Below are 26728 nucleotides of genomic sequence, written 5' to 3' on the forward strand. Positions count from 1 at the left end.
GGAAAAAGGAGAGGAGGCGACCACGGGGGGGCCTTCCTCCGTTGATTGGTCCGTACCTCGGGCTCCCTGGGAGCCGAAAGAGGCGGCGATTGGCTGCTCGCGCTTGTCAGTCGCCGAGGGCCAAGTTCCATTGCTGGCTGGGCGTGCGGTGGGAACTGCTGCTGCCGTGGCGGCTGGTGCAGCTGCGGGGAGCTGGATGGCTGCGGGGCTGCTGATGGAGAAGTGATGCTGGCTACATGGGGACTCGGGCAGCGCAGAGGCTGCAGGAAGACAAAGGCTGGCTGCAGGAACCGGAGCTCCGCTGAAGCCTCCGCGCTGCTAACCAGGCGAAGGCAGCCCAGCCCCACCGGTAAAGGTTAGCACAGTGCACATTAGCCGCCTCTCGCTTTGTGTGTGTGTGTGTGTGCGCGCGCGTGTACGTGATGAGTCGAATCCTTCAGGCTGTGCGTCCGTAGATCCAGAAGGGCTGGACTCCCGGCGACGCAGGGCAGGGATCAGCTCCCGGAGGGAGGGGAGGCGTTGTGTAGGAGCGGGGCGAGCGAAATGGCTGGGGCTCCGGCGACGGGCTCAGGTCAGTGGTGACCGCTGCCCGCCATGTGCACCTGAAGGTTTTCCCCTCACACTTCGCGAGCAAACTGCCTCCGGCATCCTCTTTGGCTCGGGTGCCCTTCAGGAGCATCGCTGCGGAGGAGTGAGATCCAGGCGAGCGCCGCCGCGCTCAGCCCCGGCGAAGCGAACACCCATTAAATCAGAATCCAAGAGACCGGCCGATTAAACTTTATCGGCCTAATTAAAGGAGGATTGGCTTGGCGAGGGGAAGGCAGCGGACCTCAGATGTGCGATGCCCTCGGCGCCTGGGAGTAGAGAGGACGGGGATGCGTTTGCCCGCCGAGCTGAGGGAGAGCCTAAGCAGGAGCGACCGGCCCAGGTGAGGCGGCTGAGGTGAGTTAGGGGCTGCGAACTCGACGCCCTCAGCGGCGTGACAGCTGGGGACCGTCCCCTTGATTTTCTCGCGGTTCGGAAGGCCAAAGAGTTGCAAGAGCCCAAGCCCCTTTCGCTTGCCCACCTCCTCCTTTGTTCTGCTCCATCGGCCGCTTCCTACCCTGCCCGGCTCGGGGTCAGGTCCCGGAGTTTGCTGGCGCTCCCGCGCGTGGGAAAAGCGAGCTGGGTGAGGGCGGCGGGAAGAGTTTTCTTTCAACGCCAGAGCGCGAGAGAGTTGAGAAGTACAGTGGCTCTCCGCTCCGAACTGTCAGTTCGCCCCAGTGGGATGTCGGCTGCTTTGCCAGACCGCACGGCTTGACTTTCAAAGTGTTTGGATGTCAGGGCAGCTGTCACTTGGTTCTCAGAGTAAGATGCAGGGAAAACAGCTTTTACTTGTTTGTTTTAAGAAGGCAGATTAAGGAAATCGGTTTAACTTCTTCCGATGATGATGATTATTATTATTAACATCCCACTGGAGGGCTAGGTGATGATGATTTCTCTGGGGAAATCTCATGTTAATGGAAATCAGGTTTTGTTTTAAATGTTGCAGAAAGGAATTATTGGCGGAGACCTTACAACTTTGCAAAATGAAGGATGGGGGTTGCCAGCTTGTTCATTTTCTGAGCTTAAAAATGCAACACCTTAGAGAAGGATTTTAGGTGTGTGTAGGAAAATTGCCAAATGAATCTTGTGGCACTGTGGAAACAAATAGATCTGTTGTGATGCACTGTAAGCTTTTGAGGGCAGCAAACCCACAGTCTTAAGTGTATTCATGTTGTGGAAGTTCAAAAGGATTTGCTGTTGCCTAAGTGTGCGCTGGATTGCATCTGTAATCAGATACATGGTGTTGATTCTGGCAAGTGGAAGGTTAAACAGAATGAATCATTAGTCTTGTTTTACTTAGAGATTTGCAACCCAATTCTAAACAGTTTTACTCAAAAGTAAGTTCTGTTTAATTCAGTGAAACTTATTGCCTTAATAAATCTAATTGGCTATGGCTATGGCAGATTGAGTTGTTTAACTACTCAGCATTCTTTAGGGGTGAATGAGAAGGCTAGTGACAATAATGAAGGGAAAAAAGCCCTATTCCATGAATACCAGGAAGGAAAAAAAAGAAGTAGAAGTCCAAAAAGGTATATGCCCAAGATTTGTATAGGAACTAGCAACATTATTCCAGTCTTGACAGCAGAACATTTATTAAAAGGAATTTTTGTGCCCTTGACTTGCTAACAGTAAAATAGAGTGTAATCTTAGACTTAACTCAGAGGTAAGCTCTATTTTGTTCAAAGGGAGTTATTCCTTTGCTGCATTAAACACTTCCAGAATACACCCAGTAAACATTAAGTCAGATAAGCTGAATTCATGTATCATGGGCATATTTATGGATATTTTACAGAGGGCAAGCAAAAATGTAAAACAGAACTTCTGGAGAACGTGTTGTTTACTATATTCTGTTGGTTGTAGTCCAGTGCACATTTATTAGGAATTTAGCCCCATTAAACTCACTGAAAGCTTACATTGAGTAAATACATGTAAACATTCTGGATTTGTTTGGGAGCTTCACCTTAGCTTGACTGTTTTTTTTCATTGCTTTCTAGGAATGAATTACTTTATGATGAAAAACATTAACTCTCTAATGAAGTGCTAAACTTCATAATTATGAGATGAATATAATTTTATGGAACTCAGTGTTTAGGTTCAATGAATCCTTTTGCCACTGATGCAATTAGGAGCAAGACTGAGTTAAACATGGATGCATTGGGGAAAGTCTAATATATCTGCAGTCTTACAGCTAATGCAAAGTCTAATCTCTATATTATTCCAGAGGTTTATTAAATGAAGAACTTTGACCTGCAGAAGCCTTGGCCATATATATATAAATAAAAATTATAGGCAGTATTTTGTTTCTCAAATAAGTCTGTATGAGGCACCAGGATAGGGTTGTTTCTCTATCCTGTAAATGTGTCCTGAGTTTATGTAATCTCATTCCATTTTGCATATACTTTCCATTCTTTTTTTTTTAAGTTGTTCTCCCTATGTTTTGTCTAGTCATCTGACTTGTGCAGATTCTGATTAACAATAAGAATAATTTGCAAATCAACGTCAAATCATGGTTTGGATGATCGCCTTGACTCTAATTTGCCTATTTCAGATTATGGTACAGGTAGTTCTTGTTTAATGACTGCCTCGTTTAGCAACTATTTGCAGTTACAGTGGTGATGAAAAAGTAACTTTGTGACCACTCCTCACATTTATGACCTTCGCAGGTCTGTAAAGCAAAGGAAAGCTGAAGTAAGATCATAAGCACAGTCATGGTTTCACTTAGTGACTGCTTCGCTTAACAACCGAGTGGCCAGTCCCAATTGTGATCACTAAACGAAGACTGCCTGTATTGTGTTAGACACAATAACTCTGATATCAGGAACAACTATTGCACAAGAGGGAAGGAAGGAGAAGAACCCACAATATAATTGCAGTCCTCTAAACACTGATGTTTAAACTAAGCCCCTTTGTGTTGGCTGGTAATTTTGGTACATAGTAATTGATAACATTAATTTACAAAGCGGTTCTGTCTATGTCTACTTAGAAGTAATCCCACTTGAGTTCACTAAAACTTATTTCCAGATAAATGTATCCTAGGATACTGATAGCTGCTGTCTATTGACACTCCTGAGTTTTGAAATAATCCTTTTAAATATGGCAGGGCAAGCAGTCAAATTGCCATTAATATTGCATCTCTGTGCTTTTGTACTAATGATGCTTTTAAAGTTGGATTGTAAATATTAAGGGTAAATTTTAGTCTTGGAAGTCTAAACTTTATCCTTACTTTTTACAATCCATTTTATGCGCAGGAAACAGTACTATTAGAGTATACTCAGTATGTATCTACCAATAGAATACAGCTCCCAATGGAATAGTCTCCTCCTTTCTCACTTGTGCCCCAAATCTGGTCTAGACAGTTGGGGGGGCCTTCTAGGTCAGATTTAGGGTTCAGGTGAGAAATACTGGAGGTGAATGGGTCAGAAAAACCAAGGGGAAACCCTGTTCAATGAGTGGAATTCTGCTTGCATAATGTTGGATGTTAAAAACTCTGATTTAGATTTTCTGGTAGTAACCAGGTACACAGAAGAGTATTATGCACAGCTTACATTATTCCTACGTCTGTATTACTTTCTCTTGCCCTACACCACAGGGAGTATGTCAGATTTTCTAATGATTTAGTAAATGAGACTTTTTCCCCCCAGAAGACCAATTTCTCTTATGCCTTGCCTTGTACATTACAACAACATCCATTTGAGCACTGCCTTTTCATATTAAGAAATCTATTTTTCAATACAATTATTCTTATGAATATAAATATATGAGATCCCCAGTTACTTTATTTTTATTTATTTTGCCAATATTTGCCTGGCTTTTTAACTCACTGGAGCCTAAAGCAGCTGCTACAGTTAGGAGTCAGAACATAGCAATAAAATCATCAATTGAAACAAAAGCAATTCATAGCCAAAAAGCTTACAATTTAAAAGTCTGATGAAGAATTGTTTTTTTAAAAAAGTCCCTCACTGAAACAGCCAATAAAATAGGTCTGATAGCTGGCAAAACTCTATTAAGAAAAACGATACAAGGAAGAATCATCACTGAAAGATCCCTCTTCTGTCTGATGTTCAGAATATATTTGAACTAAGTGGGTCTTACTTCCAGGGAAGTGAGTGTAGAATTTCAGTCTTATACTTTTTTTACAGATCTAGTGAAAGGCAAAAATGTTTTATGATAGTGTACTTATCTTTTGTGTTTAAAGTTGCTGAAAAATCCACCTAAATTAGCTATAAAAATGTAGATAATACCTGTTGTATTTAGAAAACCATTTTTTTAAAAGAACAGCACTCCAAAAGGCACAAAAGGTTAGCATGTTTATTTAATTTTGCACTTTCCTCCACAATAATGAGGTTGATTTATTTTACCTCTGCATCAGTTTGTATTTCTTAAAATTGCATAATTGGTTTCGGTTCTATCTTTTAATGACATACAAGAGAACATTTCTTCTTTAGAAAATATATATAAATGTAATTGACTGGATAATTTGCAAACTACTCTATTTATTTTAGAACAAAACCTCCAGCTTTTCTGGATTGTGTGCCTTTTATTGATTTGTGCAGGAAAGAGCCTCTAAACAGCTACAGCTTTTTTTGTTTTGTTTTTGTTTTAAATCTGGACTGAAACAGTCATTTTAGCATATGCCATCCTGCTGCCTGACTTAATTGTCCAAATAAAGATTATATCACAGCACTAAAATATCAGTGGTGGAATCTATAGCGGTAAAGTGACAAGCATGGAGAAAACAAAATCTGGAATGTTGTGTTCATCAACAGGATGAAATATAAAATGTGTTTTTAAGAAATGTATCACATTTTTGGGATGTCTTTCATTACCAAATCCATTCATGTCTCCCCTTTCATCACTTGGCAACAATTTGATTCTGAGAATGAGGGGCACTAGTTTGGGGAGGGGCAAGTAGACTGTATGACTAAGAAGACCAAATCAGAGATTGCTTAGCCTGAAGCTAAGAGGGACATTTCTGGGACAGAAAAGCTCCTGAGAGATGGAAAATCCTCCTCTTCCTGCTGTCTGATGGCAAAAGGAAGAGTAGAAGGGCCTGAATGGAGGGAAGCCTCTCCAATATTTGCTGAAGAAGAAATGGAAATTCCTCCTTCTCCTTCCAAGATCTCTGGACAGGAGTAGGGAAGTGGAGAGGGGTTTGAAGGTGAGGAGATTGAAACAGAAAGCCTTCTGGTTTTCTCTTACCTGAGGGATGGAGGACAGATCTACTCAATGGGAGTGCAAGGGAAAAAATACAGTAATATTAGCTAGAAAGATAGGAAATTTGGCTAGGCCGAACCATTGTTAAGTATGGAACAGATGGCTTGGATTTTTAAGGCTGGGAAAAGAATAGCTAAGAATCCATTGACTTTAAAAAGTGGAAAGAAAAGGCCTAGGTTTTAAACCTTGGGTTTAAATCAAAGTCTTTGTTTCCTGTGTTCTGCAATAGACTGTTCTTCTATGCATACGTGATTCTTTTCTGTTTGCAATAGAAGCAAGTTCTTTAACTTGCCTTATCCTTGACGCTTCTACTATTAGTTACTGTGCATGGGGTTGAGTTCCTGGAGAAGAGAGATTCATTGCCATGTCAGGTTAAAGTATGACAAGGATGTGATCATCTCTTAGAGGTGAGACAGATTCTGAAATCACAGTTATATCAGCTCTTGCATTAATTTTAACACTGCATGACTCTTGATTCACAAAGACCCTTCACATGATTTGGCAGAATCATCAGGACATACAATTGGTCTCTCCAGAAAAAGTTCATTGGTTTTGACTTTACTTTGCAACTTCCCAAATATGACAGATAGCTTATATTTGTGGCATTCAGCCCACTTAGCATGGCATTCTGCATATGCTTTCCCAGAATGAATACATCTCGAATGAGACAGCTGTACCAGTACAGATGTCTCATTATAGGACAAAGAGTGTCTGGCCCAGCTTTCTATCCATTTTCCTATTTTTGGCTTGTGGGGATGGTTGGGGCTTTTTAGCAAATTCCTATACTCCCCCAAAGATTCTTTGTCTCTGAACTTGTCTCTTAATTGGAGATCAGTTTCTTATCATCTGCATAGTCTCTTCTCAGATTAAAGCCATTTCCATTAGTAGTTATTGGGATAAAGCCCTATCCAAAATTCCCTCAGTCAGTCTGTTTTATTTCTGTTTCTTCCCAAATCACAGTCACCTGCCTTCTCATACACCTATCTTATATAGACCTTAATGGATTCCCCAGATTTCTATTTCTCTTGCTGAAAGTAAGTCCTTTCTTTTGGGTAAGAAATATGCCAGATTTTTTTTCCTGCAGTGAGGAGATAGCCATCTTTATCTAAGGCAGCAGTAAAAGCTTTCACTCTGGAAAAGATTTACAAAAGTGCTCTGCTTGAGGTTGCATGGCATAAATGAGGATGCATGTTGGATTTTTCTATCTACGTGCAATTTGGTAGCAATTCTGTAGCAAGAGAAGCCAGCCCGCACAAGCCTCTTGTGGGGATGATTCTGGCACACTAGACTTCTAAACTGTAGGAGTTCAGGCTTCAGATGGGAGTTGCATTGAGGACTCTGACAAATCTGCAACATGGTCCAACGTGACACTGTTTTTATTCTTTATAAATTGGCCTGAGATTTAAACTTTCCAAATTATGGAAAGTTGTCATGAGCTGCTTAGGATTATGATGTATAAAATGGGTAATTGGATAAGTTTTCCAAATAAATTAAAAAAACAGTTTAATTTATTTACAGTACTGTAACTAATATATAAACTGCTTACAATCCTTAGACTGCTTTTCCTAGCACAGGTCCAAACTCCCCAACTAACTCCTGCTTCTTTTTTCTGAACTTCTCCTTGCCTCCTTAAGATGTTGGTTCCTTCTCCTATTCATTGATTAGGATTGTATTTTGTTACTGTGGCAAACAATGCAGAGCGGTTCTTTGGCAGACAAATGCTTGGAAAAAAAATAATTCTCTGAAGGTCCCGTGCTGAAAAGTGCTGTGTAAAATGCAAGATACAGTGACTGTGCTAAACTATGATTAAAACCATGTTTTAACCATGCTTGTTGAACAGCACATAGGTGCTGGGTTCACATATCATGCTAAGCTATAAACCATACTAAGCCCAAATAAAAGAAACTGCACTATGGCTTAGCTTAATGTGTGAATCTGGGCAATGTCATTTGGGAAGTTGGACTTGCTCATGAACACCTAATCCATTTTCCATAGTTATGGAGGTCAAAGTTCACAAATTCAGTTTTGGAAATCTATTATTTTGGTGTGACAAAAGGAAGTACTGATATTCAATCAGGAAGATAATGCAAATTAGTCTTTAGTTAAGACCAGTATGCATGAATTTTGATTCAAAATATGAAATCAAGCATATAAAATACTATTATGCAATGGACTACATAATGCAATTCCTTTCATGTTTATTGGGAAATATATCAAAACATCTTCAATAGAGTTTGTTACCTAATAAAGTCTTTCTCATCCTGGCATCTTCCACATGTGGTGGGAGAGGCAATTCCAGCACATGGAGGGGATATTGGACTGAGGAAAACTGCCTTAGTTGCTACATTGTAGGAGGGTAGCCTTAGAAAATATGGCAAAGAACTCTGACCATTCAATGCCTGTCCAGCAATTAAAGATACAATCTTTAATGGGATAAATGATAGAGCAGTTAAAAAGATCAAGTTAATTAATCGAGAAGTTAAATTTTAATCATTGAGGTTTAAAACTGAGGTTGTATTTATTTTTTTCCCTATAGACATTTAATCCTTGTAATAGGGAAAGAAAACCTGGACATCATTTCTTTTTTTTCTAACTGGTTATGGGACTAGCTTTATCTCTTCATTTGTAAGGGGCTTGAACTACAATGTTATCTGGGTTAAAGTTTTAATTCAAAAGAATTGATTGAGGTGATTAAATAAATTTTAAAAGCATTTAACAAACAACAAAAAAAATATTTGGCTGATAGCCACACCATTTGTCTTTTTGAAGAATACATCCACATAGCTGTGATAATGTGCCTACCACCTGACCTTGAGAGGGGGAAAAAATATTTCAATATAAAAACCACTGCTAGGGCCATCTGTCTTTTACCACAGCATAGCAACGAAGCTGGTAGCGTTGCTGCCCTCAAGAATGTACGGCAGTATATTTTCAAGGGAACGACTGGTGAAGTCCCAGTGGTTCTTTTCCCTCCTACCAAATGTCATCTACAGGCAGGAAAACCAGCCATTGCCACTGTCTTGAATGGTGATGGGATGGAGTTCGGAGTTCTAGCTGTTATTTTCATTAGACTGCTTTTCTTCTTAAGGGGGCTAGAACGCCTTAAAAAATTCTCTGCTTTCAGGTCTGTTCTATTCCATTCCATTCACACATGCAAGATGCCAAAAGGTGCTTATTATTAACTCTATTCTGGAACACCTGGCAGTACTGTTGGAGTGGATGGTAGATATGACTGGCCAGGGAGTCTTCCTCTAAACTGCAGGTTCTGTATCCCATTCACCCACTGACAAGTTCATTTTTATGTGCAGCTCTGGGCCAGAGCAAGGCCAATTGATGCTCTAAGTGCAGTCCAACAATGGAAGCAAAACTCTCATGCCATGAGACAGAGACAAATGTGACACCTTCAAACCAGACTTTTAAATTTTAGTCACTCACCATGCCAAAGAAAATGTCTTTTTAACAGTACAGATTAAAGTGAAACATGCCAGATAAGGACAATTACAAAAAATCCTACTAAAGTCAAGTGTAGCAGTACACGAGTTAAGGGCATGATAGCTAGGAGGAAAACTCTGTGGTGCTCCCCTTCCTTTGGTGTCCTAAGCACTTGCTTATTTTGCTTGATGGTTAATGCAGGGCTGATGGAGATCCTCTTAAAGCTCTCTCACAGGGCTTTATGGGAGATATCATTGCTGTAGTGCTAAACTTCCAGATTGTACCTCAACTTTGGGTGACAGAGCTTTTGAGTTTTGTGGGACTGCTGAATTGTTGCTCTTTTTTTTTTCTTTACTTGCTGGGTGGTGGTGGGGTTAGTTCTGTCTTATGATTGACTTTCCTATTACAATGTATGCTATGTGGGGCCATTCTTATGAAATATCTGCAAGTTACAGCTAATACAAAATGCAGTTGCATAAGTATGTGCTGCCTCTACTGAAAAATCTCCACTGACTGCCAGTGGCTTATAAAGTTATTAAGTTATAAAATTAGGGGTACTGGTGTTACACAAAATAAGCCATTTAGAGCTTTCAAGTTTTTCGGAGGAACCACCTCCCCATAACGCCACTATAAATCTATCTAGCCATTAATATCTTCCTATTATCAGAGCTTTGTGTGTCTGACATGCAATCCTGCCCAGGCTATGGGTGTCATGTTTGTCCCCTACTCTTTCAGAAATCTCTGAAAGTAATATCTTCCCTTCCCTTCCCTTCCAACAGATGGCAGCATCTTGCTGCCCTTGAGTGATCTCAAAAAATGTAAACCGGGTTCCAGCTTGCTTAGCACTTAGGTGAAAGACTACCTTAAAATCTCAGGGCTGTAGATTAGACTGGGACATTTAAAAAGTATCCTGAAAGAAATCAGCGGCAACATACTCACCAGAAGTTGAACATAACATGAGGGAGAACATTTTAATTTTTTTAAACTTATTTTAAATGAGTAAGCAAAATTCTATATATTTATTTTATTTAAAAGTATCTCTGTCCACCAGGGACAGAGTAGCACATCAAGATGCAAAAGGCAGGGTTATTTCCTATACTATGGGATGCCATCTATATCTAATTGCAGACATTTTTCATCTAGAAAAGAAGACCAGATTTGGGGATCTAGTCCAAATGCCAGAGTCATGGCTCTCATGTATGGATATCAATCCTAATGCAGAATTTCAGTCATCCAACCTGCACAGAGACTCATAGGAAAGACAGATGGAAGAAGAGTATCTTGGAAGTAGTGGTCTACTTGGAAATATCTTCCTGTGACTAACTGTGATCAATGCCAGTGGGTTTGCAGGGATAGTCAAGAGCTTCTTGTATTTAATTCTCTACCTGAGATCATTCAAATGTTGGACCAGCTTGTGTGACAGTCTCTGTCTCTTCTACATCTTGTTTGCCTTGTTTGTTTTATCTACTGGATCTTGACTGATGGTACAAAATTTTGAGTGCCTTGAATTGTGACTGTAAGTTTGCCTAATCTCTAGGGAACGCTTATTGTACTGTGAACGTGGATTTTTCACTTCCTCTTGGAACTTTTCAGGAGAGGAAAGGTGGGTAGGTATGGTACTAATATATTTTTTCCTACATAAGCTGAGGGGTGACATGTAATATAAATGACACGTTACAGGAAAGGATAACGTTTAACTGTTAATAACAATTGTGATGTGCTTCAAAATGTGATGGTTGATACATTTTAATGTACATATGGTATCGATTTTGTTCATGGTGAAGAGTTGGAAGTATGACATTTTACAGACAGCATTGGTGAAGTTTACTAAACCTTAGCAGGATAAATAATGAAATGGATTGCCTAATAATTTTGTCCTTTAATAAATCTTACAATGACTGTGAAGAGATTGGCAAAATGCTTTGCACATTTTCGGAGGATATCAGCATGCAACAAATATTGTTATAGATTGATTCAATGTAGTTTGTTTTTCAACTCTGAAATTAATTTAACATTAATATATGAATGAGTGTATGAAAACAAAGCATGTATTAATTCAGAGATCTGACCATAAACAAAAACATTTAAATACCATGTAAAATCCAAGATGTTTTAAGCACAAAATAGAATCCAGACAATAATTAAAACAAATAATTGAAACAAAACATGAGTGAAATCAAGCTGAGTTTCTTTGCCAGCAGATATTATTTTTCTTTTTCCCTGTGCCCCCAGATCTGCTATAGATTAATCAGTGAACCACTGCAGCCCTAGTAATTGCAAGAAACAACCAGGGTATCTTTCTGTTGAGATGCATGTAATCAGACATATCTGGAATACATATTTTGGAGAAATCTGTAATTTTCTTCCTTTGAGAGAATAATTCTTGCCATCAAAAATAAAAATGAAGGTTACAGTCCTTGCAGCAAGACCTAAATTGTGTCATGGTTACATGAAATAATCATATCAAGAATAGTACTTTCTCTCTTTAAAATCATATATTATTGAGAATCTGAATTACTTTCATAATGTAAGTTCATATGGGAAACCATCACCCACTACACACTAATTAGAATGCCCACATGACTGAGATGCACTGAAAAAAAGCTTTTGAGATCGCAGTGTTTGTTTTATTACACCATAGCAGAATTGGGTCTATTTATAATTTAACGCATGCTTGGAGAGTGAGGGATCAGTCCCCATAGGGGAAGTGTATTAATGGTCCAATAGTGGTCCAGTTTCTCTTAATAACCGTTGAATTTTGAACTGAATTTTCCCCTTCCACAAATAGCTGACTTATTAGATGCATTCTATGCTTTCTTGTTTACTAGTTTAAGATGGCTCCCTCTGCATCCAAGTCTTCCTCATCCTGTGTACAATTATTGCTTCAGTTTTTGTTTCAGGGATAACTGAAAGAGGAGGCTTTCTTTGTGGTAACATCTTGCTTCAGTACCTTTCCGTAGGAAAGACTTCCTGGTACCCAAATCAGTGCTGTTTTGTTTTTCCAAATATTTTAAACATTGTAAAACAGTATTTGAGACATACTACTTTGTCTCTTACGAATTACAGTAATTCCCATATTTTTGTAATCTAATCCATATATTTTGGGGTTTCAATGATTTCCAATTTGATCAATGCTTAATTTATATCAATAAATTTACACTAGGCTGATGTTTTACAGATTTTCAACAGCAGATAAGGATGACTTTAGGACCTCATTATAATAACCTTGATCATCATAATAAATTAGATTTCTATATTATAATGTACTGAGAAGTATTGGACTTCTTTACTGGATTTCTAGGCCTGGGTAGATATCGGGGATTTATCATGATTTCCATTCTTCTGTTATAATTACCTAACCTTAGGAAACTTGTTTTATGAGGTTTTTCATAAATATAATAAACAAAAACATTTCCTTCCTTACTGCAGGCACTGTTCTGCTTCAGTGGAAAAATTCCAGTGCAAATAATATCTTTGTTGAAGGGATTTTCTTCAGCTGTAGAGAGGAAAGGGTTAAACCCCCTTTCCACATCTGCTGCAAATCTGAAAATTAGGCCTTCTAGATGATGCCATCAGTCTGTCTGTCTGTCTCTCTCTTTCTTTGAATCATGTTAAATTAAAAGGGATGTTAAATTAAAAGAGCCAGGAGAAAGCATTATTGCAAAGAATGGTGTGGTAGGTATATATCAAATGCAGAGAGCATTTCTGCCCCTTTAATTAGAAAGCAAAAATCCACCAATTACAGCCAGGTTCAGAAAATATCTGGGAAATAAGCATATGTGTTTTTCTGAAGAATTCAGATAAATACTCTGAGAATGTGGCCAGATGCTAAAGTTGATAGGACTCCTACTTTTTAAACAGCTGTGATGATTTGCCAAAACTCTACCCTGCACAACTGTTAAAAGTGAGGAGATACCATAATGTTTACCTATCACCACCATACCTATGAAAAATTAGTTGAGGTGAGGAGCAAATAATCCATAGAAGAAATTGCAAGTGATTCTAACGCCTTAATTTTGAAAAACAGAAATTGGCTTTCCATATCACCATAAACCATAATTTTTATTTTATTCATAAGGGCTGCCCACTGTATAGTGACTCTGAGCTATATGATAAAATCAATACTAAAATGCAAGTAAAACCACCAAATGTCTGGAAGAAGAAACAGCCATTCTAAAACACTGGAGTAAAATGTGGCCTGTTTCTTTCAAGTCAGTGTGGTTTGTTTTTTTGGGGTTAGCACATTGTGTGACCCCAGCAGTTGTAAACATAGTTTATATGTATCCATTCCTTTCATATCTATCTGTACTTTCAAGTTAAACACTTTTTGAATGTTCATTTTGTGAAAATTAAAAAGAAAAAAAGAAATGGTATGTTCTGGAGACACATAGAAGCTGAATGCAATGTGTTGAACCAAACCTCAAAAGAAAGTATTTTTTCTCACTAATTATTTAACATTCAGGAATCAAAACCCTTGCCAGCTTAAAGAAAATAACTGGCCGCCTGTCCATCCTGCCATTGTATATCCAAGATAACAACAACAAAATTACCTTAAAAATGTATTTGATTTGTTTGATAAACATAATATTTATAATACAGAGATACACAATACAACTATTCGTAAGTATTCATGGCTTTCCCAGTCATGCGCCATGTTGAGTTTAGACCTAAGATTCAGACCTTGTGCCATGCTGCTGTTTTACTTTGTATGTCCTATTTAATTGGTACTTTATTTTCTACCAGCTAAATCAAATTTCAGTGTGCTTTGTTTTAATCTTGAGAAACAAACTGAAAGGATGCTCAGGCTTTATTCAGTTATGCATAAGATAACTGAATGAAAAAAATGAAGCATTAGGGTCTTTGAAAATGGTAACAAGGATATGTCTACCATCCCTAAGGTCAGAAACTAATCCTGCTTATCCTCTCCTGCAGTCTTTAGAATGAAGCAGGGAATCAGCAGCTATTTGCCAGAGTTATTGTGTCATTATATGCCAGTTTTGAGAAACTGAATGCAATACTTCCCACCCAAAATCCATTCATTATATTGGTATACACAGTGCATCATGGTTATAAAAATTAAGGAGCACTAAATAAGAAAAGGTGGAAGCCTTCTAGAGATCTGCTATGTAAATCATACATGGGTTATCTCTTGTCTTTGATTTTGTCCATAATAGGAGAGTTTGAAATGAATACATTATGATCTAGCATGTATTGTTACATTTCCTAATGAGTTTGTTACATAAAAAAAATTATCTAAAAATTCTAAACAGGAAAGAATGCTAAAGTTTACAATTTAGAAAACGTGTGGATAGAGGGTTGCATTTTTGACTCTTGGAGGTTGTAGTGTCCATAGAACATGCTGTTTTCAAATTAAGTGACTTCTCCCCCTACGTTATAGAGAACGGTATGATGTTCTTTGTATTTTAAAAATCATGGTTCAACATAATTAGTCTTATTTGGTGAGCTAAAGCCAAACATAAGTATATGGAAAGACACAGTAAAAACAAAAATACATTGTCTGGCATGGATGGGCAACCTGCTGCTCCACAAGCTGTGTGCGTTCTTGCAGACTTCAGTTTATGGCCTCCAGAGCATCTTAAGATTGCACCTCTGAAATTTGGTGGCAAATGGCTGATTTTTAAAGGTACAATTTCTGTTTTAAAAAATGTTAAAATAAGGATTGGGCATATAGTCGTAGCTTCCCTGTATTACCATACATGCTCCTGCTGACCCAGAGACTGAAATAAAATCAATGTGTTCCCCCAAATCTGTCCCTGTTACAGATTTTGCCCTTCAGCAGGTCATTGAGAAATATAAGAATGGAAAAAGGTTGATTGCACGTTTGTTGATTTAGACAAAGCATGACTAGACCTGAAGTATGAAATGCTTTGTACAAATATGGAGTTGAGAATTGGTTGCTGAATACGATAAGAGTGGCATATGATGGAAGTAAAGTGGGCATAAGAATAAATTGAATGCTTAGTGAATGGTTCAACATTGAGCAGAAAATAAGATAAGGATCTGTGATGCCCCCTAATGTATGTATGGATAAGAAATGCTTGTGGTAATGGTGCAGATTAGCCAGTTTGGTATAGTGGTTAAGGTAGGAGGCTAGAAACGAGGAGACTGTGAGTTGTAGTCCCGCCTTAGACACAAAGCCAGCTGGGTGACCTTGGACTAGTCCCTCTCACTCAGCCTAGGAAGCAGGCAATGGTAAACCAATTTTCACATCTTGCCAAGAAAACTGCAGGGACTTGTCAAGGCAGTCACCAGGAGTCAATACGGACTCAAAGCCACACACACACACAAAAGATACAGATACTGTATGTTAGTTGGGGAAGAAAACGTGTACTTTTATATGCAGATGGTCCCGTATTGTTGGCTGAGAACCTGAGGGATTTTCAGCAAAAGTTACCCAGATTGTATGATGCAATGAGGAATATAGATCTGAAAATTAGTGTATCAAAGACCAAGGTAGTTGAGTTTGTCAGGGAAAATAGAATGGATAATTGCAAGTTATACATAAATGGCAAAAAACTAGAAGAAGTAAGTAAACTTGTATACCTTGGTAGAAAGTTGTTGTTTTTTTTTAATGTGAAAATAGAAAAAATTAAAGATGGGAAAAGATAGTGGATTGTATGTGGTCTGTTGTGAGGAATGAATGATGAAAGAAGCAAAAATAACTGTATAGGACTTGCTTTTGTCACTTCACTATATGAAAGTCAGAGTTGAATATGCCAGAAAAAGTATTATACATTAAGTATTACTCCTGAAAGGGAATAGTGTGATGGCTACATATGCATGTCCCTGTTATTTTAGGTGGTAGCTTTTCACTTGCTGTAACACTTGTATCTACTTAAGGCAGGATGCTCAGATTTTGATAATTCCCCTGGGTTGTAGTCCTCTGCACCATACTACCTTCCCCAGGACATTGTTTCAGGTGTTCTGGCTGTTTATGGTTGATTAGGGAAAACTAGAAAACATCTGGAGGGCTTGAGGTTCGAAGAGGCAGTTCCAGAAGCGGGGCTGTGGTTGTAGAGGACTGCAGAAGTCAGGTATGCTGTTATCCCAAGCAGAAGTGTGCTTTCTACAAGCACAACCCAGTGTTCTGGGAAGTGCAGCCTCATTCATTATTATTCTAAAATGCATTAAGCAACACACATTAAAATTATACTTCAGATGCTCAGAAATAAAATTATTTGTGTAAGATAGTGATTAATGTGATCCAGGTTTTTCCTCTTGGATGAAAGTTTTGTCTGTTCCTGTAATTCCGTGGAGAATCATCCGATTTAGGTTTTACAGGATACTGGGCAGGCTGCCTTATCTCTCTCTCTCGCATTGAATGGTTTGATTGCGTCCACTGCCACTTGGCCCCAACAATCTGCAGTAGCCATCTTACTCTTGTGCTCTAATTGGACAATTCATTGTAGCGGTAGCAACTCCAGATAAACCCCATGGCAGAGAGGTTTGAAGGACAAGGCTGTTGGCCTTAAAGTCTTGCTATCCAGTTGGTAGCATCTCCTGTTGGGACCCATTCAAGAAGCAAACCTACCAGACTCTTATTGAATGTGCAGGTCCTCACAAATACATTGATTATTACTGGGAATCAAAGCAGCATATAATTCTGTTATAAGCTTTGACTAGACATTTGTTCTTGCATGCCAAATGCTGATGACTTCATTCACACAGAAGTATAAGCTAGGATTTTTGCTCAAGCATAATTTGTGGAATAAGCCACAATGGCTTGGCTGTCCATTATTCTATGCCAAAAATACATTAATCTTACTATGGCTTAGCATTATGTGTAAAGCAAACAACTGTCTGCTTTCAGTCATGTTCCCTGGATCTCTTGCCATAACATTCTGTTCAGAATGATAGTTAGAGGTGTACTGCATTGTAGAAGGAAATGTTGAAAATCAGGAAGTATAATACAAAACTGTATCTTCATCTAAACCTGAATGCCTCTATGGTTGGTACAGCATTTAGCTAACACAGGATAACTGCATGTCATAGCTGGGAAGTTTATTATTAAGATAGCATAGAAAAAGCTATTTTAACAGGCATGAGGCAAGAATAATATCCAGAATCAAGTTGTAATTGTAATTATCATGTGGGAAACATCTTGCTTGAATCCCTTGCTTTGGCAGTGAGAACGAGTAATTTAAAGAGGGGAACGATCTATCTGAAATATTCGCTTAATGTTACTTATCTTTGGACATTTCAAAGTCTTTGACAAGCTTTGGTATGATATCAAATAGTTCAGTGCTATTTGATTAACGTCCATTTGAATAATTAACAAGGAAATTGGGTTGCATTTAGAAATGTATTGTGTGTACTGACAGTATCTCCTCTCATTATGCCATCAGTATCATGGAAATGGCTATTGAATAAAGGTACGTACTGCAAGTGGGACACGGTGGCGCAGCGGCTTAATGACGCTGAAAGTTGCCGGCCAGAAATGGTCGACGCTTCAGCGGTTCGAGTCCAGCCTTCGCGTTAAACAGGGTGAGCTCCTGTTTCCTCCCCAGTTCCTGTCAACCCAACAGGTCGAAAACTCACATGAGTAGATAAATGGGTACTCTCACTCTGGTGGGAGGAAAAATGCTGGCGGTGCCTTGCAAAAAGGAGTTGGGAGCAGTTGCCGGTAAGCGCGAAAAATCGCGCGCGCCCAAAAAGGGTGCCAAGCAACGGAAACCCTGCCTCCTGCACTTGCCAGCTGGGCTCTGCTCTAGGAAGGAGGCTCTGGCAAACCACTTCCGAAAAACAATTGCCTTGAAAACTGCAAGGACTCGTCCAAGCAGTCACTGCAGGGTCAGCAATGACTGAGCGCAGACAAACAAAAAACAAAAAAAACCCTGCAAGTGCAAAGAACGTATTTTTTTCCCCACACAATTGCCTGTGTGCAGAAGTCATGAAATGACAGTTATGGAATGTCAGTTGAAAGAACTTTGTCTTGTTTGTATCAGCCAGTAATCGTTTAGCGTTGGGGTCATCAAGAAGTCATTGTAAGCATACAAACCAACCCTACGTCTTTGAATGTGTGGTGTGCTTCATGTTGTTTCTTGAAAACCAAACGTCTGGTGCAGGAGGTTGAAGAAGTTTCATTATCTTTTCAATTTTTTTTCTGTTCCCCCCAACATCTTTGAGCACAAACTCAGTGGTCCTGTCAAGAATATCAGCAAGCAGTTCAAAACAGCATCAGCTTGAGCTACATTCGCTTAATCTTCTCAGACAGACATTGCACAGGTCTGAAGGATTCTGAATGGAATTTCCAATCTTAAACACACCCAGGTTTGCATTAAGATGGTTACTTGATGAAGCAGGAGCAGCCAAATATAAGTCTAATAAACATATTTACTTTGCTGTGTGGTGTTGCCTCATTTGAATCCAAGCATGCTGCTTTTATTTTTGCATATTTTCTAGTATTCATTTCCAAGATGCATATTTCTCTTTTATGTCATCTTCTATATGGGATTGAATTCTTCCTTTTAATTGTACTCCTGTAAAACTATCCCAAAGTTCCATTATAACTGGCTGTGTTGTCAAAGCATTGACAGAACCACGTTGCTCCCATTCCAAATGCAGACTTCTTTTGGAATAAGCTAAAATGAACATGCTGGCATTTGCTTCTCAGGAAAGTATTATGCTAAATGTCACTCGGTGCCTTATACCTCCAGTCCTTCATTTGCTTATTATCACAGTGAGTGTAAAGAAATCCAGCAGCACCAGGCACATTTGTCTTCAAGGAAGACATACAAAGAAACATTAATACAGAGGAGCTGATGAGACAAGCCTTGAACAGGCATGTTATTAACACCTATATCTATCTCTAGCTGATTTGTACTGTGTCCCAAATATCTGGAAACAAAAGTCATGGAACCTGGAAATACATGGAACTTTCTTTTTGAATCACACGTACCTCTGTAGATGCTTCCAACTTGTGATCAAGGAGGCAGTCACTGCAGTATATTAGGGGTTTCTATCACCCATAACAAGTACAGGTAGTCCTCACTTAACCATTCGTTTAGTGACCATTTGAAGTTACAACAGTGCTGAACAAAGGAACTTAGAAATGGTCCTCACAGTACCCCTGCAGTCATGTGATTACAATCTGGGTGCTTGGCAACCAGCTCGCACTTATGATGGTTGCAGCGTCCTGGGGTCATGTGATTGCCGTTTGTGACCTTCCCACCTGGCTTCTGGCAAGCAAAATCAAAGGGGAAGTGCATGATTTGCTTAACAACCACATGATTTGCTTAATGGCCACAGTGATTTGCTTAATGACTGCTGGAAAAAAGGTTGTAAAATTGGGCATGACTCACTTAACAACCACTCCTCTTAACAATGAATTTTCCAGTCCCTATTGTGGCCATTAAGTGAGGATTACCTGTACCCAGGCATGTTGTCAATTTGTGTACCTATTTCTACCTTAGTTTCAGATTCTTGGACACTCATCCTAGAATTCAACAGACTGTTGTATTCAACCAATAAATACAAATGGAGCTGGATTTTAAATATGTAATGTTCACTGTAAATACTTGCTTTATTGTTGATCTGAAAATAAAGACCTGTACGCTTAGATGATGCTTTAGGGCAGACATTTGCTCAGGTTCTGACAGGTGTTGAATGATTTGCATGAAAAGGTAAAATCCATGTCATGTGAGCAGAAGTCTGCTTCCATGATAGGACTTTTTTCTTTTCCTTAAAGGTTTTGTAAATCTACTTCAGAGGTCCACCAACCCTCTGGAAAGGCTTTTGAAAATGTTCCAGAGCACTGCAGTGGGGAAGAGGAAAAACAGTCTTACTGTTCTATTGCAGCTCTATTAAGTTGGAGGACGAAATAAAGTTTCATGCAGTCAAATCATGTGATTTAAAAAGGGGACCTTAAATTGTATTTGAAATCAGTAGGAAATAAATGGTTTTCTGTTCATACGAAACCATCTATTTCCTTTAAAAAGAGAGAGAGCGCAGTCTGAGCACTAAACCAGTTTTTTTTAAAGTGGGTTCCCCAGAAGCCTAGGGGTTCGCAAGGATTCCAAAGGTTCTGTAGGACTAAGGGAAAAGAAAACCCCTCTGCAAGGGAGTTGGGGGGGGCGGGGGAGGAAACTCTCTACAAGAGACCAAAGGGGGGGGAAACCCCAAACCCAAAATTCAAACTCACTCAGTCATCTGCCCTTGCCTCAACACTGTTCTTCCCCACCACTTGCTTATTACCAGCAAGTGCAAGCACTTTGTGCAAAAAACACTGGTTGCCTTTCTCTGGCTGTGCGTATATACCCAAAACCTAACTCTCTGTCTGACCCCAATCCCCAGCAAACACTTATTTTTTAAAAAATACTTTGTATTGAACATTTTAAGAAAGAAAAGAAAGAAAGAAAAAACAAACAAGAAAGGAATAGAATCAGGTAAATTATAAATGTTCTAGATATGGATCATTGGCTACCACCTGGTACAATTGCAGACAGTAGAGAAAAAAAAGGTGAAACAGAAAAAATAAAACAACTTCTAGTTCTGTAATTGGGAACTGTGAAATTTAAATAAGTTTAATATATACATTTTCACAAATAAATTACAACAAGCACAAGTTTAATTTTATTGCCAATTTTCTATCACTAGGTGCTTTGCCTTTTGATCAGGGTCCTGGGATTTCTATTTTCTTTTTTAAACTAATGAGTTCTGCAGCAAGAAAAAGTTTGAAAAATCCTGCATTAAACTATAGAAGTACAAGAAATATCCTTCTGGACCAGTTCAAAAGCCCATCTTCTAGCATTTTGTTTCCTTTTAGTATGAAGCCAAACACTTTGCAAAAAAAATAAGCAGCACAAATTCCCTAGGAACTGGCGAGAGATAATACATAGCCATCAATTAATTTATATCTGGTCCAAATTATTGTCTGAAGTACAGATCTTCGTTTGTGTGTCCCTTTATGGTTAATCTTTTATGTTTCTGTGAACAGCTCTGTGGGGGATTAGCACTGGCAGCTTTGATTACCCACCCTTGTTTTCTAAACTTTATGAAGACATAATTTTAATGCAATTTCCCTTTCCTCTTCCTTGAAGTACAAAATAATGGCAGGTGTAAACTGTTAATGTTCAGCAAGAGGCAATAATTTCCTAGGAATTTTTGACAGCTTTATAACTGATCTTCATCAATAATATTTTCTTCTTCAGGTATTTTGGCTGATAAAAGAAATATCAGCATAAAAATTTAGCATAAAGGCCACATGCAAGTTCATGTTCACAAATCCTACCACAAAAATGACAAAGTAGATTGCACTGTTAATGGCACAATCTTATTTAGAAGTCTGCTTAATTCGCAGTAGGAACTTAGTATCTTGTTGGTGGTCCCTCTGCAGTAAGTCCAAATAACCAGATCCTAGAAGCAAAATTACCGGCTTTAGTACTCAGATTTATTCAGATGGTCTGTCTGGCTTCTAGATCCACAAAAAGATTTTGATATTATTTCACAATGTTTCCAGTAACCATGCTTGAACTTTCAGTTTACTATACTTGCTGGCAGAATTGTAAATTAAAACCCAGTGGAATTGCTAAAACCAATGTTAGTAGGCATTATCCCAGACCAAGCTCAGGGCAGAAAATTTTGTACTAATCACAAGCAGAGAGTTCTTACTTACTCCCCTAAAACCACTGGTGATAAGAGATTTCATCCCTTTGCTGGGCAAACTGTTCCGTTTTCTGGCTATTGTTATTCAATCTAAATGTATGATATAGCTCTTCTTTGGCTTCTTTGGCTTTGGGTTAGAGCAGAATTATTTCTTCTCTTTCTGCTTCTTTCTAGAATAACTGCTCTCTGGTATACAAATAAAATTGACAGGTAGTCCTTGCTTAATGACAGTAATTGGGACTGGAATTTCTGTTGCTTAGCAATGTGGTCATAAAGCGTGACGTCACATGGCTGCGCTGCTTAGCAATGGCAGTTCCAGCAGTCCCCAGTTACCATCATTAAGCGAATCACTGCAGGTCATTAAGTGAGAACTTCACATGATGACTTCTAACTTTCTGCCAGCTTCTCCATTGATTTTGCTTGTGGAAAGCCGTTGTAAATCGCAATCATGTGACCACGGGACACTGCAATGGTTGGAAATCTGGGCTAGTTGCTGAGCCCAGATTACAATCGTGTGACTGTGGGGGCACTGTGACAGCCAGAACTTTGAGGACTGGTTGTAAGTACCATTCGTTCAGCGCCATTGCAAGTTCGAACAGTCGCTGAACTTGGTTAATGACTTGGTGGTCATTAACCAAGTAACCAGTAACATGCTCAGTTGTTTTAATCTAATATCTATCTTACTAATATGTGATCACAAACAATTGGGCTGAAGGCTTTAATCAATAAATGTAACTGCTGAATTCAGAAGTGTGAGAGAGTGAAATATTATCCATTTAAAGAAATCTCTGAAAATTAGTATATTATTTTAATTGATTAAAATGCATGCATTTTAACAATCTCCACTTCATATTTGATCTTAGATGGTGGATGTAGATTTTGCAGAAAAGATTTGTCTGTGTTTATATGAGAGAGAGAGAAAAGGAGAATGCCTGTTATAAGATCATTCTTAATATTTGCGTAAGTACTTAGAATAGAAATATTTAAGGTCCATGCTGACTTACATAGAAATAAGCCCCTCTGGGATTACATTGTTCATTTAGTATGAAATACATTTACACACAATGTATTTCATACTAAATACATTGTGTGTAAAATTTAAAGGTTGCAGGCCTAATGTGTAATTATGTAAATAGGTGAATCCAATCTCCTAAGATTATATTGGTCGTCCTATGGCAAAAGACCACGATATGGTGTACATATTAATCTTAACAACCCTTATCAGATATAAAAGTGATGGGAAAATGAGCAAATTTGGGAAAAATGGGAATAGCTATAAAGCAAAATATTCTGTAACAGATGTGCATTCATTCGAATGCATACAGAGATTTTCCATGCATGCGGAACAGTGGAGACAGTATAGTATGGAAGGCTGCCTGTAACGCAGAGAGCATTGAATTGCAATTACTTGCAGGAATCCCTTCAAATCAGGTTGCATCTAGTGATCAGGTGAGCATGACCAACCCTATCTCATCATCCTGAGTATGATATGTGGCTCATTTTATTAAGATTTGCACTCCTTTTATTAAGATTTGCACTACTCTGCTCGTTCTCAGTCAGTGAACTGTTGCAAATGGTTCCTCTTCTTTGAGGCTGACTGCTAGCTGTTTTGGCTCGCTGTGTTAATTTGGCTTCTGTAGTGGACATAGTTTGGTTTGTGATTTAATTATTGGTTATTGTTTATACTATAGTCCATCCCATCTTGCACTTTTTTTTTTTTCCTGAGATACTACTTTCTTTTTCTTAATTGACTCCAATTATTTTAGCACCCTCTTTCTAGCGTGGCTACTTTTACACATGCATGCTGCCTCGATTTATTCACAGCATTTAGAAAAAGGTATCACTGTCCTTAAAGACATCCTTTCTCTTTGCACAGCTCCCCCTCAACCTGTTTCTCTGAAATAATGTCATTGATGTTCCTGAAAAAGGGGTACTGTGACTGCAGACTTCATTGAAAATACTGCTTCCAGATAGCTAGGATTTTAAAGCTGCATAGCTCAAAACCCCTGGCACCTATTTTCACGAACCTTATTATTCATCAGGAACTGGTTCCTCCATAAATACAGGGCTGCTGCTGAAAACAATGTATCTATAGTCTCCACCCGACTGAAACTGACCACAAAGCTAGGCTAAGCCTGATCTTAAAGCTCAGAAAGTGCAGATAGTTGAAAGTAGTCATTCAGCTATGTTCTCCTAACTGTAGAAAGCAGGGGTATCTGCTACCACAATGTTGTTCTTCCCATATTGATTCATCTCCCTCTTGAAGCACTGACTGAAAAGAGCTTCTGTCTGAACAAACTGATGCTTGTGTCCTTGAACACTCTCTTTTCTATTGTCTCAGATATTGCCTTTTAAATAAATCTGTAGTTTTATGTGAATGAAGATAGGTATCAAAATGTAGCGGAGAACTTTGATTTAGAAGACATATATTTATATCTAAATATAAACCTGAAGTCTAATTAAATTAACATTATACATGTGTTTTTAAGAGATATTCAGATATTTATGGGAAGGCGTTAGATTACTGTGATTTAACTCTGCAGTTCAGGCATGGTTCTTAGGAACTGAAATTCTTTAAAAGAAAATAGTCACAATATATAGATAAACTGATAAGTCGTGTTTTTCTTCCAAAAATAATTTTAGGAGCCTCTTAGGGACTCCTTTTCCCCTTCAGTTCAGTTAATGTTAATTAAGAGCCAGAGCATAAAACAACTAAACGAAGCCATACAAGATCAGAAAATGTGGAGAGAACTGGTCCATAGAATTGCCGAGAATTGGACATGATTGAACGGATAGCATCATCATCATAGATAAACTGATAAGTAGTGGTTTTCTTCCAAAAGTAATTTTAGGAGCCTCTTAGGGACTCTTTTTCCATTTTCCCCTTCAGTTCACTTATCCTTAATGTTGATTTTTTTTTTTTTTGGCACATATGGCAGATCTATCCCTTTATGGCACAACAACAACAAAAAAAGGAGGATAATCATTAGTAACTTTATAAAAACAAAAAAAATTGTTTGCATTGTGTCATGTTTTCCTAAAAAGAATGGGAGGCAGACTATTGTCTTTAAGTGTTCTATTTTCGAAAATCACTTTTGTATGGTTCATTTTTGATTATTACAGAGCTTCTTTTCTCCAGGTGAGGGAGTTTCATCTATCTTTTTTTAACTTTCAAAAGGGTAAAATCTCCATAAAAATATAAAATAATAGGAACTGAGATGGGGAAGTACAGGAAGGCTAAAGAGCTATTATTGTGATAAAACAATACAGTGTGCAAGTATTTCCTGATAACCTCAGCCCCTCCTGTGCTATTTTATTCATTCATCCTTACTTCATCTTCTCAAAACATTGTTTGCAAAGAGGTGCTGAATCCAGGGCCATTATACAAATTGAGGCAACTGTCTAAAGTGGCAGATACCGGAGTGGAAAGCGGTAGTGAAAGTCTCACAAGTCTTTCCTCCTGAGTCCACTGGCTGTGCCCTCTTTCCAGTGACAGAGCTTGTGTGCCATACAATCTGTCTTTGATGATGTCTTCCAGAAGCTAGTCTGCTGCCTTAGGTGCAGCTGGAATCCTTGCTCAGTTGTGAGTAAATCTCAAATACAGTTGACATCTGTATTTGGAATAGAAGGAGGTACCAACCGTCTTGGGCCAAAACTGTTGGATTTTAAGAAACTTTTGTTGATAGGCTGAACACCAGCATCTGCTCCCTCAAATAGTTCCTTGATGCTGCCACCTGTTATGGGCTTTCCTAGCAATGGCAGCTTATTTCCCCATAGCCTCTTTGACAGAGTATCATTCAGATCCTATGGTAAATTAAAATGGTTGATTAATCCTGCCATCATGAGATAACACAGGACTGGAAATCCACTGACATTTGTTGAGGTCCACCAAAGGGTTTTTTTCTTTTCTTTTTTTTGGCCAGGGGCTCTTTCACAAGTGAAATTGGCTCTGTTTCATAGTCTGCTCTATTCTACTATATTCTTCTGTTCAATGAATATAGTAGATTGGACTGTATAGTCTACACTAAGTTTTTCAGGTCGTGTTCCATGGAGCCCATGGATTCTGTAAGAACTTCATGGGGTTCCTTGAGAGACTACCGGGGATGGGGGGGGACTTGACTTGAATACAGCTGGGGTGTCTGTAGCATTTTTGTAGGTACAATGGAAAGGGTGAGATGATGAACACAGTCTTTATCTAGATTATAAAAAAATGCCATGGCCAACATTTGGCACATGCCTGCCCTACCTTCTGCAAAATCATCCTGCCTCAACCCTCCCTCCCCCTCCTTCCCCAAGCAAGGTCCAACACAAGGCTTTGAGTGGAGAAGGTAGGACCTTCTCTTGAGGTGGTGATTCCTAATTAACCATTTTTTATGGACAGGTCGCAGTTAGTGGCAATTAGCACAAGTTTTGTTTTGTTTTCAGTTTTCTATCACTGGAGCTTTGCCTCTTGATTAGGGGTTCCAGGAAGGAGTTAGGGAGAGTAGAGTTAGGGAGATAAGAAGAGTTAGAGAGATAAGAAACTTGGACATATGAAGGATGAAAAATATATCAACTTCGACTATTCATAAAACATTCCTGACAGTGCAAATATTCTTGCCTTAACTTTGATTCATATTTTTTTTTCCCAAAGCATTCTCCAGCCTGGTATCCTTTATCCCTTATTTGGGGAATTGGACATATCTGTAAGGCACCACACTGGGAAAGGCTAGTTTGCTGTGAAATTTTTAATTTGGAAAATCAGATTTCTTTGTAGAACCATGTTCAAGAAGTTTTTTTTAAGGCTGAAAGTGTTTAATATTTGTCTATTTTTATGATAGAATTGTTATAATGACAGCAAACTTGATCAGATGCAACCTCTTCATTTTCATCA

General features: G+C 38.7%; 1 protein-coding gene across 1 annotated transcript in view; it reads left to right on the top strand.

Moving 5' to 3' along the window:
* The first annotated feature begins 212 nt into the window (after positions 1-212).
* B3GALT1 (beta-1,3-galactosyltransferase 1) overlaps positions 213-26728 on the top strand; it is a 359787-nt gene continuing 333271 nt past the window's right edge. Inside the window, exon 1 of the mRNA XM_088145191.1 lies at positions 213-355. The gene's annotated coding sequence lies outside the window, so the exon portion shown is untranslated. The remainder of the gene's footprint in view (positions 356-26728) is intronic.

This window comes from Python bivittatus, unplaced genomic scaffold (genome assembly GCF_059951505.1).
Source record: "Python bivittatus isolate LINGU-HERP-01145 unplaced genomic scaffold, Pbiv_v1 ctg000480_np1212, whole genome shotgun sequence".
Classification (NCBI taxonomy): Eukaryota; Metazoa; Chordata; class Lepidosauria; order Squamata; family Pythonidae; genus Python; species Python bivittatus.